We start from the raw sequence: 16,272 nt of genomic DNA, 5'->3' as shown, positions 1-16,272 counted from the left end.
GACACAGCTCGTAGACACACCCCAAGGACGAACTGCCCTGATACCACTTATGTCACGACCCAAACGGTGGGCAATGACGGGCACCTGGAGCTAACCCGCCGAGCACCTCTCATCATACTTTCATACTCATATCTAGGTAAGCCACATGGCTACCTCATAATCAACATGCATCAATGATACAAAATCCATCGGACTAAGGCACTTTTATATCAACATCATCAACTATGCCCATATATACACAAGCCGACAAGGCTATCAACATGATATACAAAATATGAGCCGACACGGCTGAGAGATATCTAGCTGTACATAACTGTCTACGAGCCTCTACGAAGAGTATATAATATCATCAAGATGGGACAGGACCCCGCTATGCCCATAAATGTACACAAAAAGAATAATACCAACTACTACTGCTCCGGATCAAAAGGAGCACTGCTATGCAATCACCGACGAAGCAGCCTAAAGGTCCGGTCTGCTCTCTCGTCTCCACCGTGGGTACGAGTTCGCCGTCCACAAATAAGTAAGGGACGTCGATTTAACAATGTACTGAGTATGTAAGGCATGAATAGTAACACGATAAAAGCATGAAGAATAACATAAGATAAATGAATCATTTATACCTCTTGAGACATTCATTCATGCGTACTTAACCTTTCTCTAATGGAAACATCTCATATATTTACATATATGTCCATACAATATCGTACCCGGCCATATAGACTCAGTATTATCCGTACCCAACCATAGTAAGGCTCGATAATATCCGTACCCAACTATGAGTGGTATGCGCGCAATAGATATCATACCCGGCCATATAAGCTCGGTGTCATAAAATAGCTATATACATATATAACATACATAAGTATCCCAAGGAAACATTACAACTCTATCGGGGTGACATAAGGTCGGTAAGCCTCCGATTTCTATTTTAGAATTACTATAGTCATCATCATCATCATTATCAACATCACTATGAAGAGCTTTTATCAATAACATCTCAAGAATATTGATAGTCATGAGCTTCCAACATTCTCTAGGAAGTAAGACCTTATGAACATCATAGATGGGATCATGACGAGGAAATCATGCCTTTATAAAGAAGGGTTAACCTTACATACCTTTACGTCTTCTTAATTACTTAAAACTCTTCTCCAAAGTCCACAAAATCTACATTCAAGAGGATTCGTACTAAGGTTAAGTCTCAAAGACACTCGTAAGTTCAAACTAGTGCAATTAACAAACTAACGAAATTTGAGCAAAAGATTTCCCTATTTTGTCAACTTCCATCAAATTACAAATCAACTCCCAAACAATAATAATAATGTTCACAATACCATATTAAAGAAGTTACATTCAATTCAATCTCAAATTTATCAAAAATCCCTTTTTCAAGTTTATCTCATAGTTATCTTCTTCACTTCAAAATTTATGACTTCTCCACTTTAATTCTTTTCCTTTCCAAGAGTTACTAAACCTTTAGATCAACTCAATCATGTAAATAATAGGAATATCATACCTTATTATAGAAGAACTTCACCTTCCCCAATTCCTTTCAAGACTAAGTTTATCACAACTTTGAAAAGAAGCAAGAACAATCACCTTCCCTGGATTCTCTTTGGGTTTTGATACTGATCTTCTCTCTTGATAATGGAAAGGTGTGCAGTGATAGGGAACCTTCAAGAAATCTTAAGAAGTCTCTATAGGTGTGGGGAAATAAGTGTGGGAAGTTGGAATGGAAATGAGGTCTTTGGGTATTTAAAAAGATGGCAACTTCGCACCCCCGCACCAACTTGCGGTGGAGATGCGGCATCACATGGGGGATATGCGGCCGTATATCCCCTCCTATCCTTAGGGAGGATCCTGGGAAGTTAGGGCTTCCATTTTTGTGAGTTTTTTGCCCATATGCGGTCCAGTATACAGAGTATGCGGCCGCATATGGCCCTATTTTGCCCGATTTCGCGAAAATGTGTTTCTTTCGATTCGTTTGACCTCTAATCCTTATGGAACCTTCTTGGAACTTGTATAAAACTTCATTAACCATATAAGAGGCCCTATAGCTTCCCCTCAAGGTAATTCTAAGCAGTGCATAACTCAAATGCTACATAATCTTCCCAAACATGACTCCAACTCCAATTTCTCCAACAACTTAATTCCACCGTTTCATATAACCTCGAAACCTTAAGATATACACTTAACATTATCAAATACCCTTAGTAACCTTATGAGGGATTCATTTCCACTTTAGGCTTATGTTGGTTCACTCATAAGGCAAACCTCACAAAATTTCCAAGATGTAACAATATTAATCTTCCAGTTCTTACCCTTGCTTGGCACATCTTCCCATAATTGTGAATTTATAACATCACAATCCATGTTCAGTTTTATTTGACATGTCTTCCCCCTTAATCACTGCATGTTCAGTTCAGTTCACTTTTTCACTACACAATTATATCTTCCCCCTTTTGGCATCATCAAAATATTAAAGCACAGCCAACAAGAAGTACAAATATATTAACTTAGAGCCACAGGGGCAACATAATCATCAGTAAGATAGAGGAAAGCAAGCTAGCAATAATTCACAGGAACACAGTAATGTGCCACTAGATAGACTAGCACAAGTGCAGATAGTAATTAATTCAGTATACACAAATGATAGTTAAACTGCAAATCTGCCAAAATTCAGGAAAAGGTGACTTCAATTTTATGCAAAAGGGATGGGGGCTAGGAATGATTTTCTAGACATTGTATAGACTTGAAGGGGCTGAACAAGTATGGGTCAATTTCTATGGGCTTGGCGATCCTTCATCATCTCATCTCTGAATGCATCCACTTGATTTCTCAACTGATCCCTCTCTGCCTATAGCTTCTCAATTTCTTCTTCCGCTTCTCGATCGGAACCTGCCTCTTTCGGTCGTTTAGCCAGTTAGGCTTTTAGAAGGGCATTTTCCTTCTTGAGTTCTTTGATCTCTACATTTGCCGCTTCTTGAGCTTCAATTAGAATTTAGAGGGTGGATGGACTTCTAGAACCTAGTCCCTATGGCACAAACCCACACTCCTTCAAGGTGGCCAGTGAGAACGCATGGTCCTTAGTTCCCAAGAAGGCTCTGCCAGTTCTTATATTAAAGTGTGCAAGGACTTTTGTTAAGAAGAATCCATACGGGAGACCAGGTCCTCCTTGCACGATTCGTGCCACTTTACTCATTCTCTCAATCATGATGGCCAGTAGGTTGATTGGTTCAAAAGACGTAAGAGCTTCCATTAGAACTAGGTCTGCCACCATGATGGTAGATCGTCCCTCCATTCTTGGAAAAAGCACCTTGCTGACAAACTCGAAAGTTAGTTGATGCTCAGGCTTAAGCTCACTCTTACAGAGACTAACTTTTGTGGCTAAACTTGCAGCTTTAATAATAACCTTCTTGAATTTTGGATATCTCTTATCTGCTACAGCTCTTAGTCCCGCTGTCTTTACTCCCAAGATTTTTCCAAGTATTGACTCAGTGAGCACAAACTCTGTCAAAATCACTGTTAGGGCCAGAGCATTATCACTTATACAGAGCAGATTCTTATAGAATTCAGCCACTTTTGCTTCATATACACATGGTGATGGTTGAGTAAAGAGATGGCTCCACTCCTGGAACTCCACCATTTCTATCAAATCTTTCATGCCAGGCTCCTTTTTCAGATTGACATCAAAGACTCTTCAAAAGAGAACCTTTTGTTTTTGTAGGTTCTCTTTATTCTTTCTTCCTTTTAATTTACTACTTATCCTCTTGGAGGAACCTGGTCTCCCACTTGTACTCATCTTTCTTTTCTTGAGCAACCAAAGGGTACTAGGTTCCTCTCCTCTCTTCTCTTCTTGGCTTTGAAGACCGCCATTTTCACTCAGATCACCTTCCAACTTTGGGTCAAACAAATGCTTATTTTTACTCGTCATTTCATTCTTTGAATTTTTCCATATCAAGGTGTCTTCTCTTCATCTTCAGAGTCCTCAACACTCGGTATTTCTGCGGTAAGGCGATAGCTTGAGTCATCGGGTCCAGTTAACTCACTACCGAGTGACCTCAATTCCCTTTTCTCACCCCATTGCTTTCCTGCATCATAGTTTCCTCCTTGTGTTTTCACTTATTTTCCATGCTTGCCACCCATATGATCATATGTTTCCTTTTGACTAAAGATAGCCGACAGGGATGCAAATTTCCTAGTCGTTCCACGCTTGTTGGGTTTTGAAGGAACGGGAATAGGGAAGGCTGAAGTTGTTTCATTTATGCCATGATCAGAGAAAGTTGAGTGCCTTGAGGGTGATGATTCAGACTCCATTTGCTTAATGTTGACGAGATTGGTGATGTTTGATAAGCACTTGGTGACAGGACAGAAATGCAAAGACTTTAGGCGAGTATTGTATGAGAAAGATGTACAAATGAAGACTTGAAGTTCAAAAATTTGGGAAAGTGAAGAGAGAGAAAGATGAGGGGAAATGTCTTTTAAAGAGGCAGAGGTGGCACTTTAGGATAGGTGTAAGAGGGATCAGCTGATTTGTTCAAGAAGGAAGTGACGATTTGGCACGGACACACTTTTGAAATTTCTTGCAAGAGGAAAAGACACATGACATATCTGGTAATTTTCACAGTCCAAAGACATTTATGAGTACTGAAAGAATTACTGACCTGAGATACAGAGACCTGGTCTCTGATCAGAATTTTTAAAGTATCAGGCCATCACTGTGAACAGTGTAGAATTGCTTATGTTTGAATTCTCGTGATCCTTCCATGCATGTTTACCTGTAATGGTACAGAAGTGAGTTAGATATAGCCAAAAACACTTGTCAGCAATGTACCTTTTCACTTATTGTAGCCATTTTGAGTGATGCCTTTCTGCAGCATTGTTCATCAGTGACCCTTCCTTTTATCATCACACCACACATCCTTCAATAAGGGCTTTGAGGGGAGACTTTTTAACCATAGTTGCACCTTGGAGCTATCACAGTTCATCAGTTTATACTGACTGCTCCTTCTTTCTCCCACCCTGTTAAGCGATGCTAGTGATTGGATTTAGGAACCCAAACCAGCTTGGGACCTTTATAGTTATAGAAGGGGTGAATCAGACTCTTTTTAGCCCATACAGGCAACACATTCCTTCTCTTCTTCAAATGTTCTTTCTTTTGAGGACCTGCTTCTTTCACTCTGGTTCTCTTCTTGACAACACTCATATTCTTTTGAACAACATCAACCTTTATCTTGCAGGACTTTTGGTGATGACTTGTTTGCCCGCAAGGATGAAATGGGTGCTCTTTAGTTGTCGGAACATGTTTGCTATGGAGATCATAGGGCATCTTCTCTTTCTCAAACCCAAGTCCTCTACTCTCATTTCCTTTTTTTCTCATTTCTTGAGGAGATTGCTTCAGAAGATCAGGTCCACTTGAGAGTTTTGTCAAGGTCAAACTTAGCCCTTTCCAGATCTTTTTTAGCAGTTCGTTCTTCTCAATTTCAGCAGTAAGACTTGACTTTACTTTCTTTAGTTCAGCGTCAAGCTCTAAGGAAGTCTTACTTGATGATCCTCTTCTTTTGGAGAAGGTTTCCATCTCTTTTCTTATTTGAGATTCCAACAAGATAGTTTCTTGGTTTGTCTCAAACACCTGTTCTTTCATTTGTTTTGTTATCACGCACATGTCCTCTTTATCCAATTTTATTTCATCAAGAGCAAGATTCAGCTTCTTTCTTTAAGAAACCAAAGCATGATAAGCATCAATTAACACACTTGACGGTGATATGAGTTTTTTCTTAGAGATTCTCAGGTTTTTCTTTATATCGAAGAAATTTACCTCTTTGTTCTCATCATCAGCATTACTTCTATCAGATTCAACCGTGAGTGCAAGGTCTGACTTACGCTCAGTTTCTCTATCGTCAAATGACATCACGGTCGGGTCCCCTTTGTCATTTTCATCCTCAGACTCACTTGAGGAGTATCCCCAGGGTGCAAGCGTTTGCTTAACAATCTCATCAGCAGCCTCTTTCCTTTCGAAACTCCTGTCGGGGACCTTGTTCCTTTTGGCAGTTCTGTCATAATTGTCCTGCCTGTTTTAAGGACAATCCTTCATGAAATGGCCAGGTTTCCCACACTCATGACATGAGTAGTCGCTTTTGCTGGGGTTTCCTGTTTTGGGAAACATGCCATTTTTCTTTATCTTCTTGTGAAACCTCTATGTGTGATAAGCCATTTTGGAGTCATCATCACTGGACTCTCTATTTGCAGCTTTGAGAACCAGGCTCTTCTCCTTCTTCACCTCATTCTTTTCGACCTTCTTCATGGTCATCATCATCTCATACGTCTTAAGGCTTCCAATAAGCTCATAGACAATCAACGTATCTAGATCTTTGGCTTCAGATATAGAATTTACCCTGTGATCCCAGGAGTCAGGTAATGCACCAAGCATCTTCCTTATCAGCTTGGTAGTTATGATGACTTCTCCGAGAGAGTGGAGCTCATTGATTATGGAGGTGAATCCGGTGTGCATCTCATGAATAGATTCACTCTCTTTCATTTTGAACATCTCATACTCAGTGGTAAGCATGTCGATCTTGGAGATTTTTATATGAATTGTTCCTTCATGAGTAGTTTGGAGAGCTCTCCAGATCTCTGTTGCTGATGAACAAGCTAAGACTCGATTGTACTCATCCAAAGACTATTCCACACACAAGAATCTTCTTGCATTTATAGTTCTTCTCCACTTTCTTCCTGCTAGCTTCATTGTATTCTTTTCTTGTTTTGACAGTGGTCTTTTTATCGTCTTCGCTTGTGTGAACTAGGATATAGGGACCAACACAGAAGATATCCCAAAGCTCTGAATCTTCGGCCATGATGAAGTCGTGCATTCTTGTCTTCCACCACCCATAATATTTTTCGTTAAATCTGGGTGGCCTGGTGAAAGATTGTCTTTCTTTCATATTTGGTGGGTTGTCATTTTACAGATTCTTTCTAGGAGTTAACCTTTAGAAAACACCAACTCTGATACTAATTGATGCAGGCTATACGTCCACCAAATAATGTATGAGAGACCTGGTTGTGTGCCAGTTCCCTTATGTAATGCAGTATGTAAAGGACACATGATTTTACCGTGAAAAACTCCTTGCTCAAGGGATTAAAAATCACGACCTACCCTAGCAGGATTTCAACTCCACTACACGAGCAACTTCCGATTATAACCTATTGCAAACTAGGAATTAACTCTCATAATCCCTCATCCTTACAATAGTTGCAACCTAGGAACTAACTCTCATAGTCCATCCACCCTGATAATACACCGATTGTAAGCACCTCCACTTCACTAACTCTAGCCAAGAAACTAATACACCTAGAATAAATCTAAACTAGTGTACCACTCAAAAGCTTATAGAAACACACTTCCAACAAGCACACTTTAAGAATTCAAAACACCAACAAACAACTTCTAAATAAGAAGAGTTGTTTTACAATTTAAGCACAAACAAACAAAGACTTACAACAACATAAAGAACTTTAGAATAAATCTGTGTCTAGATTGGGGTTCTTCAGTTTTGCAAGTGACTTATTCTTGAGAGAACTTGAGAACTTGTGACGGCAAGGATTTACTTGATTTAGATTAAGTTTTCAAGTCTACTCAATTAATTGCCATCATGTTGTATATATAGTGGGAGCATGTGGGATGGATAAAGTCCACTCATTCGCTTTGACCTAAAGCATAGGCCAACTCACAGCTGTACTTGTGTGCAGCAAGTGGCTCGGCTTTACGATTGTCTCTACCGACGGTGCAAGGTGCACGGAGAGCGGTACGGAAAGCGAGTGTCCCTCTATCCTGTTCCGAAACAGTTTGACAATCATCAAAACACGAATGCACTTGGAACTATCACATGTGTATTAAAAATGATTGTATTCCAATGCAGTTAAATACATGATCAAGCTGTGTATTTTAGTGCATTTATATATTGATCTATTCTTTAGTTGTGGTTGTATTTGAGCTCCAATCTGGAAGGTCGCCGCCGGACATCGCAAGGTTGAATGTATTCGACTGTATTTGAAAGTATCCAGCCAGACGAATACACTCAACTAGACTTAAAACTGAGGAAACTGAGGAAAAAAAACAATCAAATACATTTAAGAATCAAATGGAAATTGGTCAAATGCATCTAGTTTTACCCAAAAATATAATCAAATACATCTAATTTTCCAAAAAAACTCCTTCGAAATACATAAATACTACATTAAAAAATGCTGAATACACTCATATACACTCAAGTCGGGCCTTGAGATTGTCAAAAAATACACCAAATCCGGTGGAAATACAAATAGAGATCTAATTTTCAGAGAAATATAGAAGTGTTAACGAGATATTTTTGGTTTTACACCAAATTCGAATCGTCAGAAAATACACCAAATCCAAATCTGAGATCGTCGGAAAATACATCAAATCTAGATCTGAGAGGCATGCATCCAGCATTACCGGTGGCTACGATTGGACGCAACGACGATGATGATGGCTTTTTTCTCATTTTTACTCTTCTCATCTCCATCTTATTTTAAAGATTTCCAGATCTGGGTGCTTTGTTCGCTGGCGAAAATGGAGGCGGCGGTTTTGATTGGGTGGAAACAACTCGATTTTATATATTATTTTGGGTGTTTGTTTCCTGCTAGTGTCACGCCCCAAAACCCACCCTAGGCGTAACAGGCATCCGATGCTATGAACAACACCGGAAGCACCTTATAAAATCAATAAACATTAAATCTTTTTCAATGATGTTTCAACAGTTATATCAACACGTTATAAATAGTTAACTAACTCATGATCACCATCAAATAATAAAATCAGCGGAAGTCTACCATAAATGTATCGTCATAAAATGTAGCAACACCCAAAGAGTCGAGCAATGACTTCAACAACTACCCATAGAAATAACGTCTATCTATGGAGCCTCTAAGATGATAAATAAAACATAATCTAACTTCGGGACACAGCCCAGAAATTAAAATAATAACTAAGATAGGATGGTGACTAATGAACAAGCATGTGGGCTCGCTAAATAGTCTAGAAAGTAGCAAACTCTCTTAATCCGCGCGCGTATCACGAACTTGCTCCTCAATGTCACCTAACAAAACATCAAAAACAATAATGGTATGCCTGAGTATGGGTACTCAGTGAGTGTCTCTGGGACAATAGTCATATAATAAGGATCAGTGAAACAGTGTCAATAAAAGCAGTTGAAATACAAAGATACAATAAATCATCAAACTTAGTAACACAATTAATGGAATCATAAAGGAGAAATGAATCAATTTCAACTCATTCTGTGGTTTAACTCTGAACTCAAGATCATTAACAAGCCACTCACAAGAAACCAAAGTATAACACATGCTTATACAGGCCCAAATCAATATAACAAATGGATGACCATTTAATGTTCCCTAAACTACATCAAAGTGCCACATCGGGGTTTGTCACCCTCGATGATTATCCTTCCTCCTGAATAGCTAGGCAAAACCATATCAGAGTTATGAACCCTCGATGACCACTCTTCCTCCAGAATGGCTAGGCATGAACCACACCAGGGCTATCGACCCTCGATGGCCACTCTTCCTCCCGAAGGCAAACCCCAATAGGATCCATAGTGACTACCCTTCCTCCCGAGTAGCTAGGCCAAACACAAACAATATAAATCATGGAAAAAGAGCTGAATCACTCAAATTATGGCATGGAAGCCGAATCACCAGTCATATCATGATAGTCACATTATTCCTTAAGGATTATGTTCAACATCCGATTATAGGGCTACATCAAATCATTTCAGTTTTAGAAAATCGGGTTCACATCTTTAAACAAGTTTCAAGTTCAACACAATCCATTACAGAGCATTCACATGAGATAGTCAAGCTTTTCAATTATCAAGTTTGAACATCCCTTATGGGGTAATTCAAGTTCGAATACCACAGCTTTATATCTCGATTTTCAATCATCCTTTTGAGAGGAAAAAATCATGAATATGTATATATAATATAATACAAACAAGCTTTAATGTGGGCTTGTCCCTCACGCACACAAACCACAACCAAAGAGTTCATAAAAAACTGTTTGAAAGAGTATGTTCAAAAAGAGATATACAAATCACCTTTACAGTCAAAATGGATATTTAAAAAAGACATACCTCAAATCCCGCTAAAGTGGTACCATCATAATTTTCAAGGTTCACCAATCACTCTACCATAGGTTTAGATGATAAAGATTAGAACGTTAATCGATTCTAGGGATTTCTACCCTTATTCAAAAAACTAGGGGTTTTTCGTGCCCAACACGTGTTCTTGAATCCCCCATGAATCACCCATGGATAAAAAAAATTATTAGTTCTAACACCTGGCACTAGTCCCTTCCCTCTCAATAATCTCAATAAGAATCGTAGAACATACCTTTTAAGAAGTTTCCCAAAGTCTCCTTCAACTTCTCTTTCTTCGGTTTTCAAGAATCTATGGTTTGAAGGATGAACTAGTGTTAATTTTATGCTAGATTGATGTTTTAATGATGGTAATTGGTCAAGAACATACCTTATGTGTGTTGGGGAAGCATTAGGGTTGTTTTCTCTCTAAAAGTCGGCCAAAACAAAGTGGGAAAAAGTTAAAATGAAGTTTGAAACTTATAGGGTTCGAAACAAGCAAAACAGGGTCTCGCGCCACCTTTGTGTCACAAGGCTAGGGAAAAGGACCTCCCCTGCACCACCCTTGCATCGCAAATGTGGCGCAAAGGCCAAAAATCTGTCTGTAACACGAAAAATTGCACTGCCAATAAAGTTCAGTAAAATGGGTATAACTCCTAGAGTAGAGCTCCGTTTGAGATCCAGAAAATATAGTTAGAAAGGCATTTCAAAGACCTACAACTTTCATGTTTTGAGTTTTCCCAAATTCCCAACGTAAATACCTGAAAACTGGACATAACTGAAAACTATCTTAAACTTAGACGAATTTCAGGATTTCTAACGAACTTCCTTATCTTGTTTGATCTCGAAAAGATCATTTAACACCTGTACCCATCCTGAAGGGATCCATATAGCTAATATGACATCTAAGACCAATTATTTCACATTTACACCTAACTCGAATTTACGGGATGTTACATTATCCAGCCCTTAGATCATTCGTCCCTGAATGAAAGTCGGGGCCTAAGATTTTTCACTAAACCTCCAAATCTTCTTAATTTCTAGAGTTCTTTTGCATTGCAAGTTGTCTTCAAATGAATCTCATTTAATACTCTAACAATAACCATATGGTCCACACAGAGACTCCCACAACTATATCATTTAAGCCAAAATATGAAATAAGGGATTCATACCTTTAGTCTGCACTTTTGCAGGAATTCGATAATCTGAAGGTTCAACACATACCTGGGATTGGGAATAACTGAAGGTAATACGGTCGGAGTGTCAATAACAACAACCAGATGGTAAATACACCCCTTGAATTTATTTTGTGAGTATTAAGATACGGAATAAGTCTACCTCAATGTTTAGCAATCTTAATCTTCCACTCTATAATGCGTTCATCGAGAAATTCAAGCCTAACTATCTCTGATTGACTACTAGAGTTTCATAACCCGTGGAAAGCTAGTCTATTCCCATAATCACATCAAGGTTCACTATTTCTAATTCAAACACATCAAAAGTAGTCTCACGACCCTTATCTACAATGACATAGTCTCTATATATTCTAGAAGCAATAACAAGGACACTAGCAGGGGTATTCTAAAAATTGTTTGGGTTCCCTACCAAAATCAAGGGTAAAGTACGAAGTCACATAAGAAAGATTCGAACCTGGATCGATCAACGAATACGCATCAAGAGAACAAATAGTGAGAATACCTATGACCACAACATCTAAGGCTTCAGCTACCTCCCTACTAGCCAAATCATGAAGTCAAGCTTCCTCTGTACTAAACGACCCCGGAAAGATAAAATACAACTAACACCCAAATAAGAACAACATATTCCTCACAGGGATTCTAACGACTATAACACTCAAGTCTCAACACGAAGTAAGAGGGTTTCTACCATCATCTCACTTTCCTAAGAGTTAGATACCCAAAAGGTTCAACACGTATATGCTTTGACTAGGAATCGCACAATATATCAATCTAGACAATATACTCCGACAAGGAGGCTAATTCAACAACACATGATTCAGGCCAACTTACCTTATGCCAAAATCGAGATAACAAATTAAAGCCTAAATCAACTCCATCATCTTCTTAAATCATTATTCCACAAGCGGTTGTTTTTGAGTTTCAAGCCTAAAATAAAGTTCTTCCATTAAACATCAAAATAGCACAGATCTTTTAACCCAATAAGAATATAGCCTTAATGTACGTTAATTCTTAATTCACTACAAGATACTTTTAAATTTCCTTCCATCCTAATCTCCAATCCTCTAAACATATCACATCTTGATTATTCCCTTAAGTTTAACAAGATTTTGGCATAATTTTCCCTATAACAAGGACTACTTTTGTTTCTATACCTATCTCAATTATCAACAACCACATCTTACAATCACCATATCGATACACCTACTATTGAATTCTGAATGACCTCGTACCATCCATCAAAGTATACATCAAAAATAAGATGCACGTAGCACCATTGTTGACGAGGTTAGAATTGCAAAGACGAGGTAAATCCATCTCCATGAGGCACGAATTAACAAACATGTCAGTACGATCCTAAAGGAAGTTCAAGCTCTCTAGCACAATCTAAAATCAAGAAGAATGAGAAACACCTATAAATGTCCTGGTAGTCTTTCGATCATGTAGGTGATCAGGCTACACAAGGAAGACTTCACTAGACACATCTCCACAGATATAGACACATCCTAGGACAAATATAAACCTAGGCTCTGATACCAAGTTTGTCACACCCCAAAATTCACCCTAGTCATAACAGGCATCCGATGCTATGAACAACACCGGAAGCACCTTATAAAATTAATAAACGTCAAATCCTTTTTGATGATCTTTCAATAGTTATATCAATATGTTAAAAATAGCTAACTAACTTAAGATCAGCATCAAATAATAAAATCAGCAGAAGTTTGTCATAAATATATCGTCATAAAACGTAGAAACACCTAAAGAATCGAGCAATGACCTCAACAACTACCCACAGAAATAACGTCTATCTATGGAGCCTCTAAGATGATAAATAAAACATAATCCAACTTCGAGACGCATCCCGAAAACTAAAACAATAACTAAGATAGGATGGTGCCCCACGAACAAGCATGTGGGCTCACCAAATAGTCCAGAAAGTAGCTAGCTCTCTTAATCTGTGCGTGTATCACGAACTTGCTCCTCAACATTACCTAACACACTATCAAAAATAACAATAGTATGCCTGAATACTAGGTAATCAGTGAGTGTCTCCGGGATAATAGTTAATATAACAAGATAATATAATAAGGATCAGTGAAACAAAGGTCAATAAAAGCAGTTGAAATTCAGAGATAGAATAAATCATCAAACTTAGTAAGAAATAAATCAATTTCAACTCATTCTTTCGTTTAACTCTGAACTCAAGATCATCGACAAGCCACTCACAGGAAACCAAAAGTATAACACATGCCCATATAGGCCAAAATCAATATAACGAAAGGACGACCATTTCCCTAAACTACATAGAAGCACCACATTGGGGTTTGTCGCCCTCGACGACTATCCTTTCTCCTGAATATCTAGGTAAAACCACATCAGGGTTATGAACCCTCGATGACCACTATTCCTCCCTAATGGCTAGGCATGAACCACACCGGGGCTATCGACCCTCGATGGCCACTCTTCCTCCCGAATAGCTAAGCAAACCCCACTAAGATCCATAGTGACTACCCTTCCTCCCAAGTAGCTAAGCCAAACACAAACAATATAAATCATGGCAAAAGAGCTGAATCACAATCCTAGCATAGAAGCCAAGTCACTCAAATCATGGCATAGAAGCCGAATCACCAGTCATATCATGATAGCTCATATTATTCCTTAAGGATTATGTTCAACATCCCATTATAGGGGTACATCAAATCATTTCAGTTTTAGAAAATCGAGTTCACATCTTTAAACAAGTTTCAAGTTCAACACAATCCATTAAAGAGCATTCACATGAGATAGTCAAGCTTGTCAATTATCAAGTTTAAACATCCCTTATGGGGTAATTCAAGTTCGAATACCACAGCTTTATATCTCGATTTTCAATCATCCTTTTGAGAGGAAACAATCATGAATATGTATATATAATATAATACAAACAATCTTTAATGTGGTCTTGTCCCTCATGCACACAAACCACAACCAAAGAGTTCATAAAAAACTGTTCAAAAGAGTATGTTTAAAAAGAGACATACAAATCACATTTATAGTCAAAAAGGATTTTTAAAAGAGACATACCTCAAATCCCACTAAAATGGTACCAACATAATTTTCAAGGTTCAAAAATCACTCTACGATAGGTTTAGATGATAAAGATTAGAACTTTAATCGATTCTAAGGATTTCTACCCTTATTCGAAAAACTAGGGCTTTTTTGTGCCCAACACGTGTTCTGGAATCACCCATGGATTATTATTTTTTTCTAATACCTTAAAATATTCCCATCCCTCTCAATAATCTATGTAATAATCATAGAACATACCTTTAAGAAGTTTCCCAAAGTCTCTTTCAACATCGCTTTCTTCGATTTTCAAGAATATATGGTTTGAAGGATGAACTAGTGTTAATTTGATGTTGTAATGATAGTAATTGATCAATAACATACCTTATGTGTTTTGGGAAAGCCTTAGGATTGTTTTCTCTCAAAAATTCGGCCAAAACAAATTGGGAAAAAGTTAAAATGAAATTTTAAACTTTAGGGTTCGAAACCAGCAAAACGGGGTCTCGCGCCACCCTTGCGTCTCCAGGATAGGGCAAGGGACCTCCCCTGTTCCACCCTTTCATCACAAGTGTGGCACACAAGGCCAAAAACTGATCTATAACAGAAAAACTCGCGCCACCCTTGCGATGTAAGGGTGTCACGACTGCTGACAAAGTTCAGTAAACTAGGTATAACTCCTAGCATAGAGCTCCGTTTGAGATCTAGAAAATATAGTTGGAAAGACATTTCAAAGACCTACAACTTTCATGTTTTGAGTTTTCCGAAATTCCCAATGAAAATACCTGAAAACTTGACATAACTAAAAATTGTCTCAGACTTAGATGAATTTCAGGATTTCTAACGAACTTCCTTATCTTGTTTGACCCCGAAAAGATCATTTAAAACCTGTAGCCATCCTGATCCATATAGATAAGATGACATCTAAACCCCAATTATTTCACATTCACACCTAACTCGGATTTACGGGATGTTACAGCTAGTTACACAACTGGTTTAGCAGCAGCTATGCTTGATTTTAATGTGAAAAACGGTGGTGAAGGAGTCAGCCGACGTTAATGGTGTTTAGGCTTGTTACATGTTTTCTATGAAGCTTTAAATGGTGTTTATAGGATAGTGGAAACAATGAAGATGATAGAAATATCTATGGATCTTTCACGGAGAGAGGGAACGGAGAGAGAGAGAGAGAGAGGCGAGGGAGGAGAGAGAGAGAAGTGAGGTAGAAGTTTGATACAGTGGAATAACTCTTTTATTTGGTATAGCTACGATATGCAAATTAAAAATTCATGTAGCTACGAAATATAAATAAATTAAATAATAGTTTTTATCAATAAATACCTCTTAAAGGTAGCTATGGCAAGTAAATTTTCCTATTAAATACTAAGTGTTTAATGCTTTTGATTGTTAATAACCCCAATTAGAACTTAGAAATTGTTATTTATATATTTTATAAATATAACTTTGTATTAAAGTTTTACGACTTTGATTTTTAAGCTTTGCAATATGAATGTATCATGGGGTATGTAGACTGAGCTTGACTCCTCTTCTTGCTATTTTTAGTATTCTACTTTTCTTTTGTTTATATATTTTTTATTTGGCCCATTGCTCGCCCAACTCAGCCTTGCTCAAGTCTCGCTGGTCGGCGGGTTTACTTGGCCGAGCTAAAAGGTCTCGTTCTTAAATAGGCTCCAAAACTCTTAGCCCAACCAATTTTTTTTTTTTTGTTTGCGCGGATTGCCCTTCATTTGGGGTGGTCTTTAATTTTTGGTCCTCAAATTGCTGGTCTTTAATTTTTGCCCTTCGCTTAAAAAGGTGGCAGAAAATATCCCGAGGTTCTGGGTTCGAGACCCTGC

This window comes from Lycium ferocissimum, chromosome 1 (genome assembly GCF_029784015.1).
Source record: "Lycium ferocissimum isolate CSIRO_LF1 chromosome 1, AGI_CSIRO_Lferr_CH_V1, whole genome shotgun sequence".
NCBI classification, from domain to species: domain Eukaryota; kingdom Viridiplantae; phylum Streptophyta; class Magnoliopsida; order Solanales; family Solanaceae; genus Lycium; species Lycium ferocissimum.
Note: the sequence above shows the minus strand (reverse complement) of the source record.